The 15,123-nt window shown below is 43.1% G+C and overlaps 1 long non-coding RNA gene across 2 annotated transcripts in view; it reads left to right on the top strand.

The window, feature by feature from the left end:
• Positions 1-12,302: 12,302 nt before the first annotated feature.
• LOC134456607 (uncharacterized) overlaps positions 12,303-15,123 on the top strand; it is a 22,378-nt gene continuing 19,557 nt past the window's right edge. Inside the window, exons 1-3 of one of the 2 annotated variants that reach the window (XR_010036349.1) lie at positions 12,303-12,423; positions 14,069-14,144; positions 14,698-14,786. This is a non-coding gene — a long non-coding RNA (uncharacterized LOC134456607). Of the gene's footprint in view, positions 12,424-14,068; positions 14,145-14,697 lie in introns of both variants that reach the window. The other variant, XR_010036348.1, reaches the window with a different exon arrangement.

Raw genomic sequence — 15,123 nt, 5'->3', positions numbered from 1 at the left:
GTTCAAGCGCAGGCACTAGGACAACATCGGTTGGACTAAATTGTGACACCTAGTGGTCGGATTTATTACTACGCCATGTGTGTCCAGAATTACTTTTCTAAAGATAGCGTTTTGTTTCCTTGGAAACGGACGCGGTTTATGTGTTACGCATACGCTATTTGACTCGGGTTTGCATTATTATGGATGAATTTCTAATCTTGACATTCTAATGGACAATCTGTGCGAGTTTCAAAATGCGTTTTTATGTAACATGGGAGTAAAATGTGTTAACAGTACGCCCGTCTGGGATTTGTTAGCTAGTTCGCTAGTTAGCTAGCAAGTAAGTTAGCAGAAATAAACTCTCTCTGGTAATAGATATTAGAATCGATCTGTCTCAATGGCCCAAGCATAAACAAAGAAACACCAGGATTTGGATGTAATGCTATAGTATCAGCAATTTGTCAAAGCAAAACATTCTGAGAACATTCACAGAACCAGTTCATTATATCCACAGTCTTGAGTGTCGGCAAATCTTTCCACTTTTGACATGATGTAGGCTAGTGTAGAGACCTAGCACTTGCTAGCTAACTAGCGGGCCAGCTAGTTTAACAAATCCCAGACGGGATGTAAACACATTTACTCCCATATCACATAAAAACACATTATGAAATTCGCATAGATTGTCCATTAACATGTCAAGATTAGAAATTCATCCATAATAGTGCAAAACCGAGTCAAATAGCGTATGCGTAACACATAAACCGCGTCCGTTTCCAAGGAAACAAAACGCTATCTTTAGAAAAGTAATTCTGCACTTAAAGTGGGCTACCTTCGGATTGGTAGATGCTAGGAAAATACCGCTTTCAGTTATGGAAAGCTGAGGTTCTCAGCTTTTAAACAAGTCCAATGGTGTGTCTTTAGGTATAATTAAAAATATTCTGTGTCAGATCGAAAAAATGAAGTTTTGGATGGGTTTCAATGGCTCCAAGCCCAGGTTGTCCACCAGCAGCGGTAGATCACCACCAGGGGCAGCACTATGACGTCAGCAGCAACCCAAGAATTAGCATAAATGGGCCACCAGTATGGCAGTTTAATTACAACAGGGCACTGGAACTCTTTTTTGAAAAACCGAGAAGGATGGCCTGCAAGGACAAGACTTGCAAAATGTGCCATAGGTAGTCATAGGTAGCCAGTCAATTTTGCACTCCATTTGGTTTCTCTTTTTCATTAATGTAAACAACCTGCACTGCACTTTTTGTTACATTTTTCTTTTCAGCTTCTGTAAATAGTTTTGATATGGCAGGTCAATAAATACATATTTTCCAGTTCTACACAGCTTTGTTATTATTCAAACCCCCCCCCCAAACCCCCGAAACAGTATTCGTGCCGTGCGTGACATCAAACCCCGCCAACACCTCCCCCCGCGTGACATCGCGAGGGGCGCCGCCCCACCCCCCCACCCCCCCCGCCACGCCGCCCCCCAGGGACAGACTCGAAGCCTCACCACCTTGACTAACCAATTTTCTGGGGGAAACACTGATTAGTCAACTTTATCTATTCATTTGCCACTGACAATGTTGCTCATTCCACGAATACTCTCAGTGCTACCCTAGGGCTTGGTCAGGTGCAAGGTAAAAACATGTAGGGTAGGCGTCACACACGTAATTCAACACTTGAATTCAACACAAGAAATCTCTGGAACCCGAATACACTCAAGAGGATGTGGAGTGAAAGGGCAGCACATGTGTTTGCCAGATAAGTGTGTGCGCGCGTGTGTGTGTGTCCGCCTGTGCGCGGACTCGTGCATGTGTGTGTGTGTGTGTGCGTGTGCATACGTGCACGTGTGCATGTGTCTGTGTATGCGTGCATGCGTGAATGTGTGCGTGTGTGTGTGCGTGCGTGTGTGTGTGTGTGTGTGTGTGTGTGTGTGTGTGTGCGTCCTTGTGCTTGTGTGTGTGTGTGCGTCAGAGAGCATGTGTCATGTGGAAGAGGAGGTTCCCCATAAGGGCAAGGTGCTCCTGCTCTGCTCTGCTCTGCTCTGCTCTGTTCTGGTCCCCTCCCTGATGTTGCGTAGAGGTCCAGCACCTCAGATCTTAGGCATGCATGCAGCATCTGCTCCCATCTGGACGAGTGAAAGAGTTCACTGGAGGAGGGTGGGGACACGGATGGCGTAATGCAAAAAGGTCTGTATATTAGGCTGTGTAGCCCTTGAAGAAAAAAAAGTCATAAAACACACACACACACACACAGGCACGCACGCACGCACACACACACAAACACACATGCGCACGCACACGCACGCACGCACGCACGCACGCACGCACGCACACACGCGCGCGCATATATACAGTATGTCACATAAGTGAGTACACCCCTCATATTTTTGCAGATTTGTAAATATATCTTTTCATAGGACAACACTTCACTTCGACACAATGATCATTTAACAGATAACTTAACAACATAAACAAATTTGTTTTTTTTAGATGGTATCAAGCATGTGTGGTGGTGAACAAATGAGTTTTACTAAAAAGTGTATCATCTGGCGAGTGAGTTTAACAAATTTAAGCAGTTATACTGTATATGTTGTTAACAGGTCACTCATCATTGTGTCGAAGTGAACTTTCTTAACAGCTGTCCTATGAAAAGATATATTTACAAATTTGCAAAAATGTGAGGGATGTACTCACTTATGTGACACACTGTATGTATATATTGCAAACAAGATGACCCTACACACTAAAATAAATAAATATTTCCTGTTCTGCGGATCTTTGAGCAGCAGCCTGACATTCTAGCAGCCTCATCCCTCTTTGACGTGAGAGAAGTTCAGGCTGCCAGGCCAGCTGACATCACCGCTTAGAAGGCCGGGTGTGGCAATAATAGCCACTGGTTACAAGGAAACGCTCACACACATTCTCTCACAGACATTCTTTCTGTTTCTTAACCCCCCCCCCCCTCCATTTACACACACATGCGCGCACGCCCACACACATGCGCACATGCACACACACATGCGCACTCACACACACACACACACACACACACACACACACACCCAACTGATCCATAACCATCATGTACCCTTGAACACCCATCTGACTTTCACTGGGTGTAAAATATGATAGGAGCCGTTCTATTAAAAACACACATGCTGACACACACGCACACGCACGCACGCATGCGCGCGCACACACGCACACACACACACACACACACACACACATACACACACACACACAGCTGTATGGAGGATTGCTGTCCCAGATATAGCCGCCCCTGTAACCACAGACTACCCTGGAAGACATCTCTACACCATGGCAGTTTGGACTGGACGGACTAAAAAGAAGGCCCCATATTTTTGCACGGCCCTGGTAAATTGTAAAAAGACACTAAGAAAATACAAAAAAAAGAACAGCATTGGCCCCTGAGGACTGATGACCAACCGGAAAATGTGTTGTTCGCTAGATTGGCAGTCCGAGCCTGTACCTAGCTAGCTACCATGTTGGAATCTACCATCCAAAGGTTAATGTGTTAAAGCAAGGCCCCTGTATTAAGTTTGTTGTTACCAGAATGCCAATGAACAAGTTGTTACGCCTTTTTTTTAACTATTTTTTTTTCTGGTGTTTCTCGACTTTATTGATGACAGGACAGTATGAGAGGTGGACAGGAAGCGTATGTGGAGAGAAATGGGGAGGGTTCGGCAAATGACCTGGGCCGGAATTGAACCCGGGTTGCCGGCGTAGCAGCCCAGTGCCCTACCATTAGAGCTACTGCAGGGCCGTTGTTATGTGGGGGCAGCCGTGGCCTAGTGGTTAGAGTTTATCTTTCAATCTAGGGGTTGCAGGTTCGAATCCCCCCTGACCTCTCTCTATATCTCCGTCCATGGCTGAAGTGCCCTTGAGCAAGGCACCTAACCCCACATTGCTCCAGGGACTGTAACCAAAACCCTGAAAAATAATAGTTGTAAGTCGCTTTGAATAAAATGAAAGCGTCAGCTAAGTCCAATGTAATTTAATGTAATGTAATAGAACGGCTCCTATCATATTTTACACCCATTGAAAGTAATGTAATGTAATGTAATGTAATGTCTTACAACAAAACACTCAATGTTGTAGTGTTGCAGAATACCATATCCTCTGCTTAATATTTGGCCGCATCCAAATACAGAATCTCACTACAACCACCGAAATTGAAACCGAACCCTGCAACAAGGCCGAGTACGACCGAATCCGAAGCGGAATCTTGGATTCTGGACATGCCTAGTAAAGTCAAGTCAAGTTTATTGTCAATTTCTTTACATGCACTGGTCATACAAAGAATTTGAAATTGCGTTTCTTGCTCTCCCATGCAGACATAGACTAATCTAGGTAAGGACATAGACAGTATAGACATAGACAGTACTCATACATGGACATAGACAGTATGGACGTAGACATTGCTCATACAGACATTTAAAGTGCAAGACTGGACAACAGAAGACTTGTAGAGAACATACATTAAGAGGAGGTATTTTGTTGTTCTTTTTTCTAAAAGTCCTTTATAGCGTTCTGACATAGTAATAGTAGCATTTGAAGAAATAAATAATTAAAAAAAAGGTTTTTATTAAATACACCAGCAGCAGTATGTGTGTGTGTGTGTTTGTATGTGTTTTGTGTGCGTGTGTGCGTGTGTGTGTGTGTGTGTGTGTGTGTGTGTGTGTGTGTGTGTGTGTGTGTGTGTGTGTGTGTGTGTGTGTGTGTGTGTGTGTGTTTAGTGCAGGTAGAAAGTGCGGTGTGCGTCTGTGTGTGTGTACCTGTGTATGTGTGTGTGTGTGTGTGTGTGTGTGTATGTGTGTGAGTATGAGTTGTGTGTCAGTGTGTGTATGTTTGGGTTTAGTGCAGAAAGTGCAGTGTGCTTGTGTGTGTGTGTGTGTGTGTGTGTGTGTGTGTGTGTGTGTGTGTGTGTGTGTGTGTGTGTGTGTGTGTGTGTGTGTGTGTGTGTGTGTGCATGTGTATGTTTTGAGTTAGTGCAGGTTGAAAGTTCAGTCACAGATGTAGTAGTGCAGGTGGAATGTTCAGTCGCAGATATGGTGGTGGGGATGAGGGGGGGGAGCGTTGTCAGTGGCCTGGCTGGCTAGAGGCTGACAGTGAAGGGAGAGTGGGTTGAGTGTTCAGTATCTTGATTGCTTGATGCATCGTGCTGCTTGCAAGCCTGGTGGTACGGGAACGGAGGCGCCTGTACCTCTTTCCAGAGGGCAGGAGGCTGAACAGTTTGTGTGCAGGGTGGCTTGTGTCTTTGATGATCATCAGTGCTTTTCGGGTGAGGCGTGCGGTGTAAATGTCCTGCAGGGAGGGGAGTGGTACTCCAATGATCTTCTTCGCTGTGTTCACAACACGCTGGAGTGTCTTCCTGTTTTTCTCCGTGCAGCTTCCTCCCCACACCCAATGTTGCATGGTAGAAACGTTCTTTTGTTGTTGTTGTTTTTTTACCCAAGGCCTGTCATTGGTGTAATGGTGCATATTATTCTAACATACATGTTTATCACTAAACAACAGCCTTGAGGCAAGCTGCTGAGCAGATCCAGCTGCTAGTTATGCAGTCAGTTATTGAGTAAGATACACACACTCCAGCAGCCACAGACGCCATGCGCAATGCAACTCTCTCTCACACACACACACACACACACACACACACACACACACACACACACACACACACACACACACACACACACACACACACACACACACACACACACACACACACACACACACCAGTGGCGTGCGGTCAACTTTATGGCTGGTGAGGCACTGACTTTTCCAATATCAGATTTTCAAATATATAATACTACAGCTACAGAATAAGTAATTTTTAGTAAATTTACCAAATAGGCCTACCGATAAGTTTCATATGTCATAGCTTTCTTAACATAAGGTAGGCCTACATAATAAAACATGCTGCATTTCCGTAGAGAAAATGCTATTAGATCTCTCACTCACACTCTCTCTCACACACACACACACACACACACACACACACACACACACACACACACACACACACACACACACACACACACACACACACACACAGGATTCAAACAGTGGTCTCACATAAACCACACAGCACCAATGTGGACAAACAGGAGCATCACGGCAGAGAGAGCAGGAGAGCAGAGCAGAGCAGAGCAGAGGAGAGGAGAGTAGTGGAGAGGAGAGGAGGGGAGAGGAGAGGAGGAGAGGATGAGAGAAGAGGAGAGGAGAGGAGAGGAGAGGAGAGGAGAGGAAGGGGGGGAGAAGAGAGGAGAGGAGAGGAGTGGAGAGCACTGGCGATTCTAGGGGGGGGCAGGGGGTGGCCAGGGCCACCCCTGGGACGCTATTGTCCACCCTACTGGCCACCCTTGATTCGACAAGTAATTAATAAAAAAAATATATTTTTAAAAATAAATAAATAAATAGACAATAATAACAACAGTATAAGACCAATAACAGGTAATTATCAGGTAATCATTCAAGTTCGTCAACCCAACAACAAACAAGAGAAAACTGTCAATCCATGGTGATCGCTGGCTGACAGATCTAGGGTCAGTTTTAGGCTACACTTTAACTAACACGACAGTCGTTGGACTGATGCTGCACAAGGCTGATTTCTGATGACCACTGCGTGTCGCCTGCTGCCTCGCTTATTTATCGTGAAAGATCTGGCAACCCCGCACCAGCGATGCTGAGGAGCACTGTGTCACCTGCAGTTCCTTCACGAGAGACCGCATCCACTAAGTGCCTGGACAGTCTAATTTGGACAATAAGGTATGGCAATTTAATGATTTGTTGATTGTCTGAATGTGTTGGAAAACCTAATTTTGAAAACTTTATGCAAGTATTAGCAGCCAGGAAGAGCCAAAATACGAGATAGCTACACGAAACAACAACATGACTAAATGAGAGCAAGTTAGTGTTGTGGCAGCTGCAAACCAAGTTAGTAGCACAGCACAATCCTAAGGTGCACGTCAGTTTATTTTTTTGTTGATAACAGGAGAGTTAATATGAAACCGTTTGGATAGGGACATGGCATGGATAGCATTGGCCCATTGGCCACACATTGGAAAGGGTAGTCGGTTGTTATCTACAGTCAGGATCGGTAGGCAGACGTCAGTACCTAGCTCGAAACCTAGCATGTGAAATGAACTAATGCTAAGCTGGACTATGATTGTTGTGATGCCTTCTCTCAGTGAGAAGCTTCTCCTTTGCTTCTTCGATTGTCTTGACTTTTCTTGGAGTTTAAATCAAACTTAAATAAAGTCGGAGTAAGTCATAGTAAAGAGCACCTCTGCCTCTTTAGAGTAAGCAAGTTCACATCAGTCACAGATGTGTTGCCTAAACCCACAGCGCTAGTCCACTTCAGAGTATGACCCCCCCCCCCCCCCCAATAGCTAAATTTGCGGTACATATTTGACCTCAAATGTGTCAATATATCGTAATCCTTTTGTTCAAACGTAGCGAAAATAAATCGTCACGCACACAAAATCATGGTACAGATGTGAGTTTGTTCACCAACGAAATTCACGTCATGTAATTTCTTTGCTAAAACCCTGCAGCCACGGCTTTAGAATCAGCCACTGCTCACAGCTGTAATTGCCTTGCAGGCCGACGGCGCCTCAGACTTGGAATTCACGTCATGTAATTTCTTTGTTAAAACCATATGCCACTGCTTTGACATCTGACACAGTCAACATCAATAATATAGGTTTTTTTTTGTATTCTGACATTGTTGAATGAAGTCAAAGTTGTTACTCTAAGGGGAACCACAACCACGAACACAAAACTCATGAACACAATATGTGTACTTCGACAATAATCCCTCTGATATTGTAGCCAGTTACTATGCTTAGAAGTGAGTTGATTGAATGATTAATTGGTTGCATTGATTTGATTACATTTCCTCCAGTGAGTGACATTAAGATGAAGAGAAGAAACGATATTGAGAGCTTCTTTATCAAGAAAAAAAAAGAGTCAGAGTCAGCTACAGCCAGTACCAGCACCAGTGCAGATGCCCACACAAGCCAGCAGCCTAGGGATAGTGTTGATGAGCAGTCCACTACCCCAATACAAGATGGTAGGTTGTGCATGGAAAGTTTGAATTAGTTACATGTACACCGTTCAACCAGTGGAACACTGTTATTGTCATCAAAAAGGTTCTGTCATAGTGCCACACTAGCCTACATAACACAGGGTCTTTAGTAATACACTATGGTAACTCTGGTAACGACAAAGGTATAACGCCATGCATTAAAGGGTTTAACAGCTGACAAATGTTGAGACAGAAGATGATGAACTAAAGATTTGTATTATATGTATATGTGCATGGACCTGTCTGTCTGTCTGTCTGTCATTTTAAACTATCCTTGTATTACCACAGTTGACCAGCCACATTTGGAGGAGGAGGAGACGGACTGTGAATCTGTGTTGTCTGGATCTCCACCTACTGAGCATGGTATGTCAGGTTCAGATGTCATTCATGAAGTTGGTGTCTACTCTCTCATACTTCAGTTATTTAAAAATGGCCAATTATGCATATTTATATGTGAATGCATAGCATTTAACCAGATTACACTGCACTTTCAATTAAAAGCCTGGCACATTTAAATAACTTAATGAGGATATGTGTGTGCATTTATCTTTAAACATTTCAATACTATATATATATATATATTTTATACTACTACAAAATATTGTATTTGAAGTTCACTGGTGCTTTTCTTTAAAATGCAGGAAATAGCATAGAATAAATGCAACATTTTCTGTGTGGGAGGACCCCCGTATGTGTATATAATTCCATGATTCCATGGCCACCTCAGACTATATTTGTGTGTCATCTTGGCCACCCTGGTAAAAATGTCCTGGATACGCCCCTGGTGGAGAGGAGAGAAGAGAGGAGAGGGGGGAGATGAAAGGAGAGGAGAGGAGAGGAGAGGAGAGGAGAGACGAGGAGAGGAGAGGGGAGAGGAGAGGAGAGGAGGGGAGGGGAGAGTAGTGGAGAGCGTAAGCTCCTTCACAGCCCACTGCTCTCACACACACAGGATTCAAACAGTGGTCTCACGTAAACCACACAGCACCAAGTGGACAAGCAGGAGCATCACGGCGGATGCTCAATGAAAGACACACACACAGGATTCAAAACATGGTGTCATATAGACCGCTGAGCACCACGGCGAACAAACCGGTGTGATAGCTTTTGTGATACGCACCAGATTCTCGTGCAAATGTAGGCCTACATCTACTTGTACGAGGCTACGGCAAGCGATGTGGGACAAAGGTGTGGCAGGAAGCGAATGCCAACATAAACAGAGATTACACAAGCTTCGATATGGTCACCAAATATTTTGGGACTGTCATTTATGTTATGCCTACACTTTGGAATTAGATCAGAGTCTTGTACTTACACGGGTATATTTGACTTACCTCAACGGTACCCTGTAGGATACTCAACTTTACAAACAGTTACAGGGCACATGAGAATCCGGTGCTTATCACAAAAGCTACCACACCGGACAGAATCACGGCGGATTCTCTCTCTCCCCACGGGTCTCACAAACACAGGCTTCACACACATAGGAAACACTGGTCTTACCTTAACTGGTACATCAGGTCCATGCGCCGCTCTTTCACGGTTCTCATTCACTTTGGCGTTGTGCATGCTAACGTTACTTTAGCCGGTGCTGTTCATCCAAAGCCACATCTATTCGAGACGCCCCAAACGTCTCCAAAGCAATTTGGCATTGAATATGAGTAGCCGCGAGGATTTGTGTTTCGTGAGGCTCCTTAGTAAATTGTTAAGTCGTAAAATCCCATGCAAATGGTCTTCCACACATTCTCGCCAAACAAGACACAGGGGAAACAAAAAATCTTTTCTGTTGTACCACTCACTTTGAAATGATCGGGTAGTTCTAATTTTCTGACCGGTCACCTGCAGTAGCAAACCCTTCAGCTCTGTCAGTCCTCCATTCTTTATCACATATTTTCCCCTTGGAAATCCAACTTTGAGAATGCTCTTAATTTCGTTATGAAATCCACTTGTAGCAGTCAAAGTGGCCCAACAACACCGACTGACTGTATTGTGAACTTCAGATTCGCTATGACGTAACTGGCCAGCAAGACTCTCAACGCCAGAAGGAGTCTGCGGCCAGGCTACTGCTCGCCTCACTACTGTATCTTTCAGTGGGCGTTATGCCAAAGCGTTCAGAGTAAAGAAATGATAATCACCCGTAGAAAATAGTAGAAAATTATCAGGAAATGAGGGCACACCATACATACTTCTATTAAGTGTATAAAAACGTTTAATACAATATTACCAGGTTGCATTCACAGAACGAGCAAAATGGCGCATGCGCTCAAGCTTGTTAACGAGGGATTGCGCAATCCGGGGTGAGGCCAGTTCAGAGTTGCCCCAAATTCAGCGTATTCGGAGCAATTTGACATGAAATGGGCAAATATTACGATTTTGGCCACGGAAATGATTGAAAATGAGTGAAACTGTTTAAATACTGCTCAAATTGTAGTTATGGTGCAGATGCTCGAAAAAACAATAGCTGTTAGTTATTGTTACTATTATTCACATTTACTGCAGCTCATCATTCTCAGGTGTGGTTGGTGAGGCAGTGCCTCCCCTGCCGTATTGGAGTGCACGTGCCTGACACACACACACACATACACACACACACACGCACACGCACATACACATACACATACACACACACACATGTGCGCACACACACGCACGCACACACACACACATTTTTTCATCGAGCCTCTTTTAGTCTATCCTTTCAGTGGACCGTTCAACTCCACCCACAGCTTCAGCACCTCTGATGTCACCACGACAATGCTGTCCAGCTCTCGCCTGCCATGAAAACATGGTGGAGGCTGGAAAACACTGTGTGTGTGTTTCAACAGTGATGCAACGCACCGAAGCCATTTCACTTCTTAGATCCATGACCCTATCCCTTGTCAGTGGATGGATTTAGTGCCTTATGCAGCATTCATTTCATCATACAAATTCACACAGTGTTACTGTCACACTGCATTGCAATGTGAATGTCTTGTAGGCTACTATCATCCTTAGTGGCTTTAACATACGTTCAACATGTGTTTTTCTCTATGAGAAAAAAACAGAGCACATGGCGATAGGCCTACTCCTTTTGAACAATTGTAAACTTTTCCCTCAAGGGATGATGTTTGATGGAACTAATTGCAATGGATACAGCAACAGGCATGTACAGTATGACGAATAGACCCACTGGGCAACTAATTGGTTTAATTGTGATGTACAAAAATGGCAGGAGACAGCTGTATTGAGCCAACAGGTCCCTCAGAAGGCATCATCCTATTCCTCAGCCATGTTCCCGCCAAAAAAAAGTTGTATTGCCTTTTATGAGTCAATATCACCCTCTGCTGGGTGGGAAAGGAAGTACAAAGACTGCCCTACATCTCTTAACACCCAAACCATGTTTCCTAAAGGAAAATACTACATTTGGCGGAAAGAATGAATTAGTTATTAATTAGGCCTATTCTAATTCACAGTTTAACTACCGCTTAAATGAGCAGCTATGCTGAAAAGCATACATAATCTCCACACAGTCCTGTAACTAAAAAGGCTCCCAAGAATATTATTTTAACCATTAAAGCTTATCAATGAGTGTTTGCTCTAATATTAACAGGACACTTTGAAATTTGGTATGATGTGAAGATTGGAAACAAATACACCTTGATCACTTAGCTGTAAAAAAAATATAAATATATGTAAAAACTGGCTCAACTTTTTTACATCTCCTCTAGACTAGATATAGCAAGGCACATTATATTATATTATATTATATTATATTATATTATATTATATTATATTATATTATATTATATTATATTAATGTCTACATCATCACAACAACCTTTGACCTAGATTACACTATGGCTTACTCATTGTGATGGCGCAGGAGAGGGCTGTGTAGGCCTACCATGTTTTCAAAAACGTAGCCTATATTGGACACACCCTCGCGAGTAGACCTAATTGTTTACATGGAGAGATTGTATGAGTTCTTTTGACATATCTTATAACACCGTGTTACAGACATGTTATTACTCAATAATTACTGACTCTGGGAAATCAGTGCTTGAAATGTAGCGTAAGGTTTTTGACATGTGATTGAATCAAATGTTTGTAAACATGCGTCAAACGCATGTGATCCTGGTGACGGGAAATTGCGTATGGGTGCATGAACCAATGACAAAACGGGGGTGTGTGAGGGGGCGGAGTTCGAATGTCGCGCTGTGGAAAATTCTCTACCTTCCACCGTCTACAAGGTGCGTGAGTGAGGAACCGAGACTGAGGCATGAAAATGGGATGAAAAGCAAGTTTTGCCGCATACATCATGAAATCGACGAAAAGAACGGCAGGACATTGCTGCTTTTGGTGAGTTAGTTAGTGTTGAGGTTCTCCTTAGGAGGGAATGGGTTTATTCCAGAAACATGCCAGTGTATAGGTGTCCTAAGAATAAATAGAATCAGTTGCGGCGTTACAGGTTTGGTAAATATTATCGTACAGACATCCAATATTATTATGGTAGCCTAATTATGTGCTGGAGTTTTCTGAACTAGGCCATATTACTAAAATGTTCCATTTGTAGCCTACATCATTATGTGAAAACGCGGAACTTATTGCTGCTTGGTAGGCTATTATAAACATGTGGCGTAATGTGGGTTATTGAGCTGCGTAGTTTGCGCAGGTTGTGTTATCCCGTGTAGGGCCTTGGGACTCTCTCTCTCTCTCTCTCTCTCTCTCTCTCTCTCTCTCTCTCTCTCTCTCTCTCTCTCTCTCTCTCTCTCTCTCTGGGAAAAACAATCAGATTGAGGTTGACGGGAAGGGGAGGGTATGCAGCAGCGTGAGGCGTAGGTGTGTAGGCTAGGCGATGGAACACGGCATGGCTAAAAGATGTTACGCAGTTCTTATTTACAATAGCCTGCCCTCCCCGCCCATTCAGTGCGACGGATCCACCTGAAACTGTGGCATAATAGAAATTAGATTCGTTGTTAAATGTATCCAATGCAATGGCTAAACGATTTTAAGTGGTAGTTAAAAATGCAACTAGGCTATCAAAATAATAATAATAATGTATGGAACGTTATGGGCTAGCCTACCTAGGAGGATTTTGTCAAAAAATAAAAAATGTCCTGACCTTCAAAGCAGTTTTTCTATGATAGTATGTGCAAATGCATGCACTTTGTAGCTTATGTGTCCCTCAACAGTCTTGCGCTTTCAACCTTAGCCTACGAAATGTAGTAGGCTACGCACTTTCTATTTCAGATGTAAACAAAGCTCAGACGCAATACACTCGTCTCTACACTGAGAGGCGCTACTCAGCATTGTTTATGTCATCATTTCATAATCTTTTGCCGATTTTATTTATTTAGTAACCCTTCCAGTGTCTTTTTAATAGCCGTCAAATAATAATCATTCCATATTCGTGGTGGAAAAAATACTACAAAGTGGCGCCGTTCTTTGTTTAGGGTTCCACTCCATTATCCAAACTCCAATCCTGCCTTGAGCGTGTGCTCTCGTGATGACGTCGCAAGATAGAAGACACACGATAGAAGTTTAATTCAATATCTCGCAAAAGGGCAGTTCAAACGTCATTTTCTCATACAATTGGGATGTTGAATGGGGAGAAGCCCCACTCAACAACCCCCATGTTTTCTCAGCAGAGGCCGCGCATCAGCGGTCCAGGATGAGAGAGTTTGGATAATGGAATGGTACACTGGGAGTTTAAGAAAGAATAAGAACAGTGTGTTTGATGTCAGAATTTCAGGCCGTGGGTAAACTGTGGAGACTTCATTCCTGTCCACCAAGTCAATGGCATGTCACTTGCATGCCTGTCACTTCTCAGTGTGGTATAGAGATGGATTAAATGGGATACTAAGCTCACTTTATTTCAAGAAAAACAAGCAAAACATCAAACAGCATATCAAAATAATGCTTGACTGAAGGCAAATATTTGTTTTTCCCCATATGAATTGAAAAGGCGTATTTTATTTAATGGGCTTGGTCATTTGCATTTTAGAAATACTACGCCCAGTGTACCAGCCGAGGAAGAGTCAGGCTGGGATGATCTTTCAACCAAATTATTCTCCTATAAGGTGAGTAACCATTATAAACAATACAGTACTGTTACCAGACCAGCCAGTGTTGTCCCAGCATTTTCCTAGTGGTCAGGTAATGGAATGGGCAAGTGATGGGAATGTAGAGGGTAAAGCAGTCTTAACCCCTTAGCACAGAGACTATGTTATAACCTTACTGTCATCAAAATTGTAATGGCTTTGTCTTAATGTATTACTTAACACGCTCAGTAATGTCATAGCAATGTTGTTATAATGTAGTTGAGTATTCCCAGTGAATAGTGAATAGGCCCGCCGGCGACCCCATCTGCTGTAAGAGACTATCCATAGTAACACTTGTGAGAATGCCTGCTGAGGCAAATGAGGCGAAAAGGCAGTTTTTAAATGGCAGAGCAGTCAGACCAGATAGGGAAGTACAAACTGACTGGCACGATGACAAACACGCCTCCGAGGATACGGATATGTAACACTTGGCGTGGCCCTGGCTGCAAGGTAACTGAATATCTAGAATTATTGAGATAACATTTTCATCCCAGGCTCTGAAGTTATGCTAATAGTGTTTTGTTTTTTGTAGTTCCCATTTGATGACAAGACAGAAGAGTCTCTTTTTGTGAGGAGAGGACCCCGGAGACAACTGCATTCGACAAAGGAAGCCCAAGGAAGGTACGCTCACAGCACATATACTAATTAAAGCCATGAACAAAATGGCAAAATAAGGATTGGTTTATAATGGAAGTAAAACACGTTTTACTTTTACATATGGTGTCTTAATTGAAATCTCCACAAAGTAGCCATTCTTACAATTGTTTATTGTTTTAACATTGTCATGAAAATATATGTGGATACGAAATTTCTTTGTAACTGAAGTGAGGTACTTACGATTGTCCAATAATGATGAAAAAGGAGGATCCACAAGATCCTAATTATTAAATTATTGAATTTAATTTCTCTTGACATGATCAAATACGCTACAAAAGTATGACAACAAAACTCATGTAGC

This window comes from Engraulis encrasicolus, chromosome 10 (genome assembly GCF_034702125.1).
Source record: "Engraulis encrasicolus isolate BLACKSEA-1 chromosome 10, IST_EnEncr_1.0, whole genome shotgun sequence".
NCBI classification, from domain to species: Eukaryota; Metazoa; Chordata; class Actinopteri; order Clupeiformes; family Engraulidae; genus Engraulis; species Engraulis encrasicolus.
This window is presented reverse-complemented; position numbering and strand designations above follow the sequence as displayed.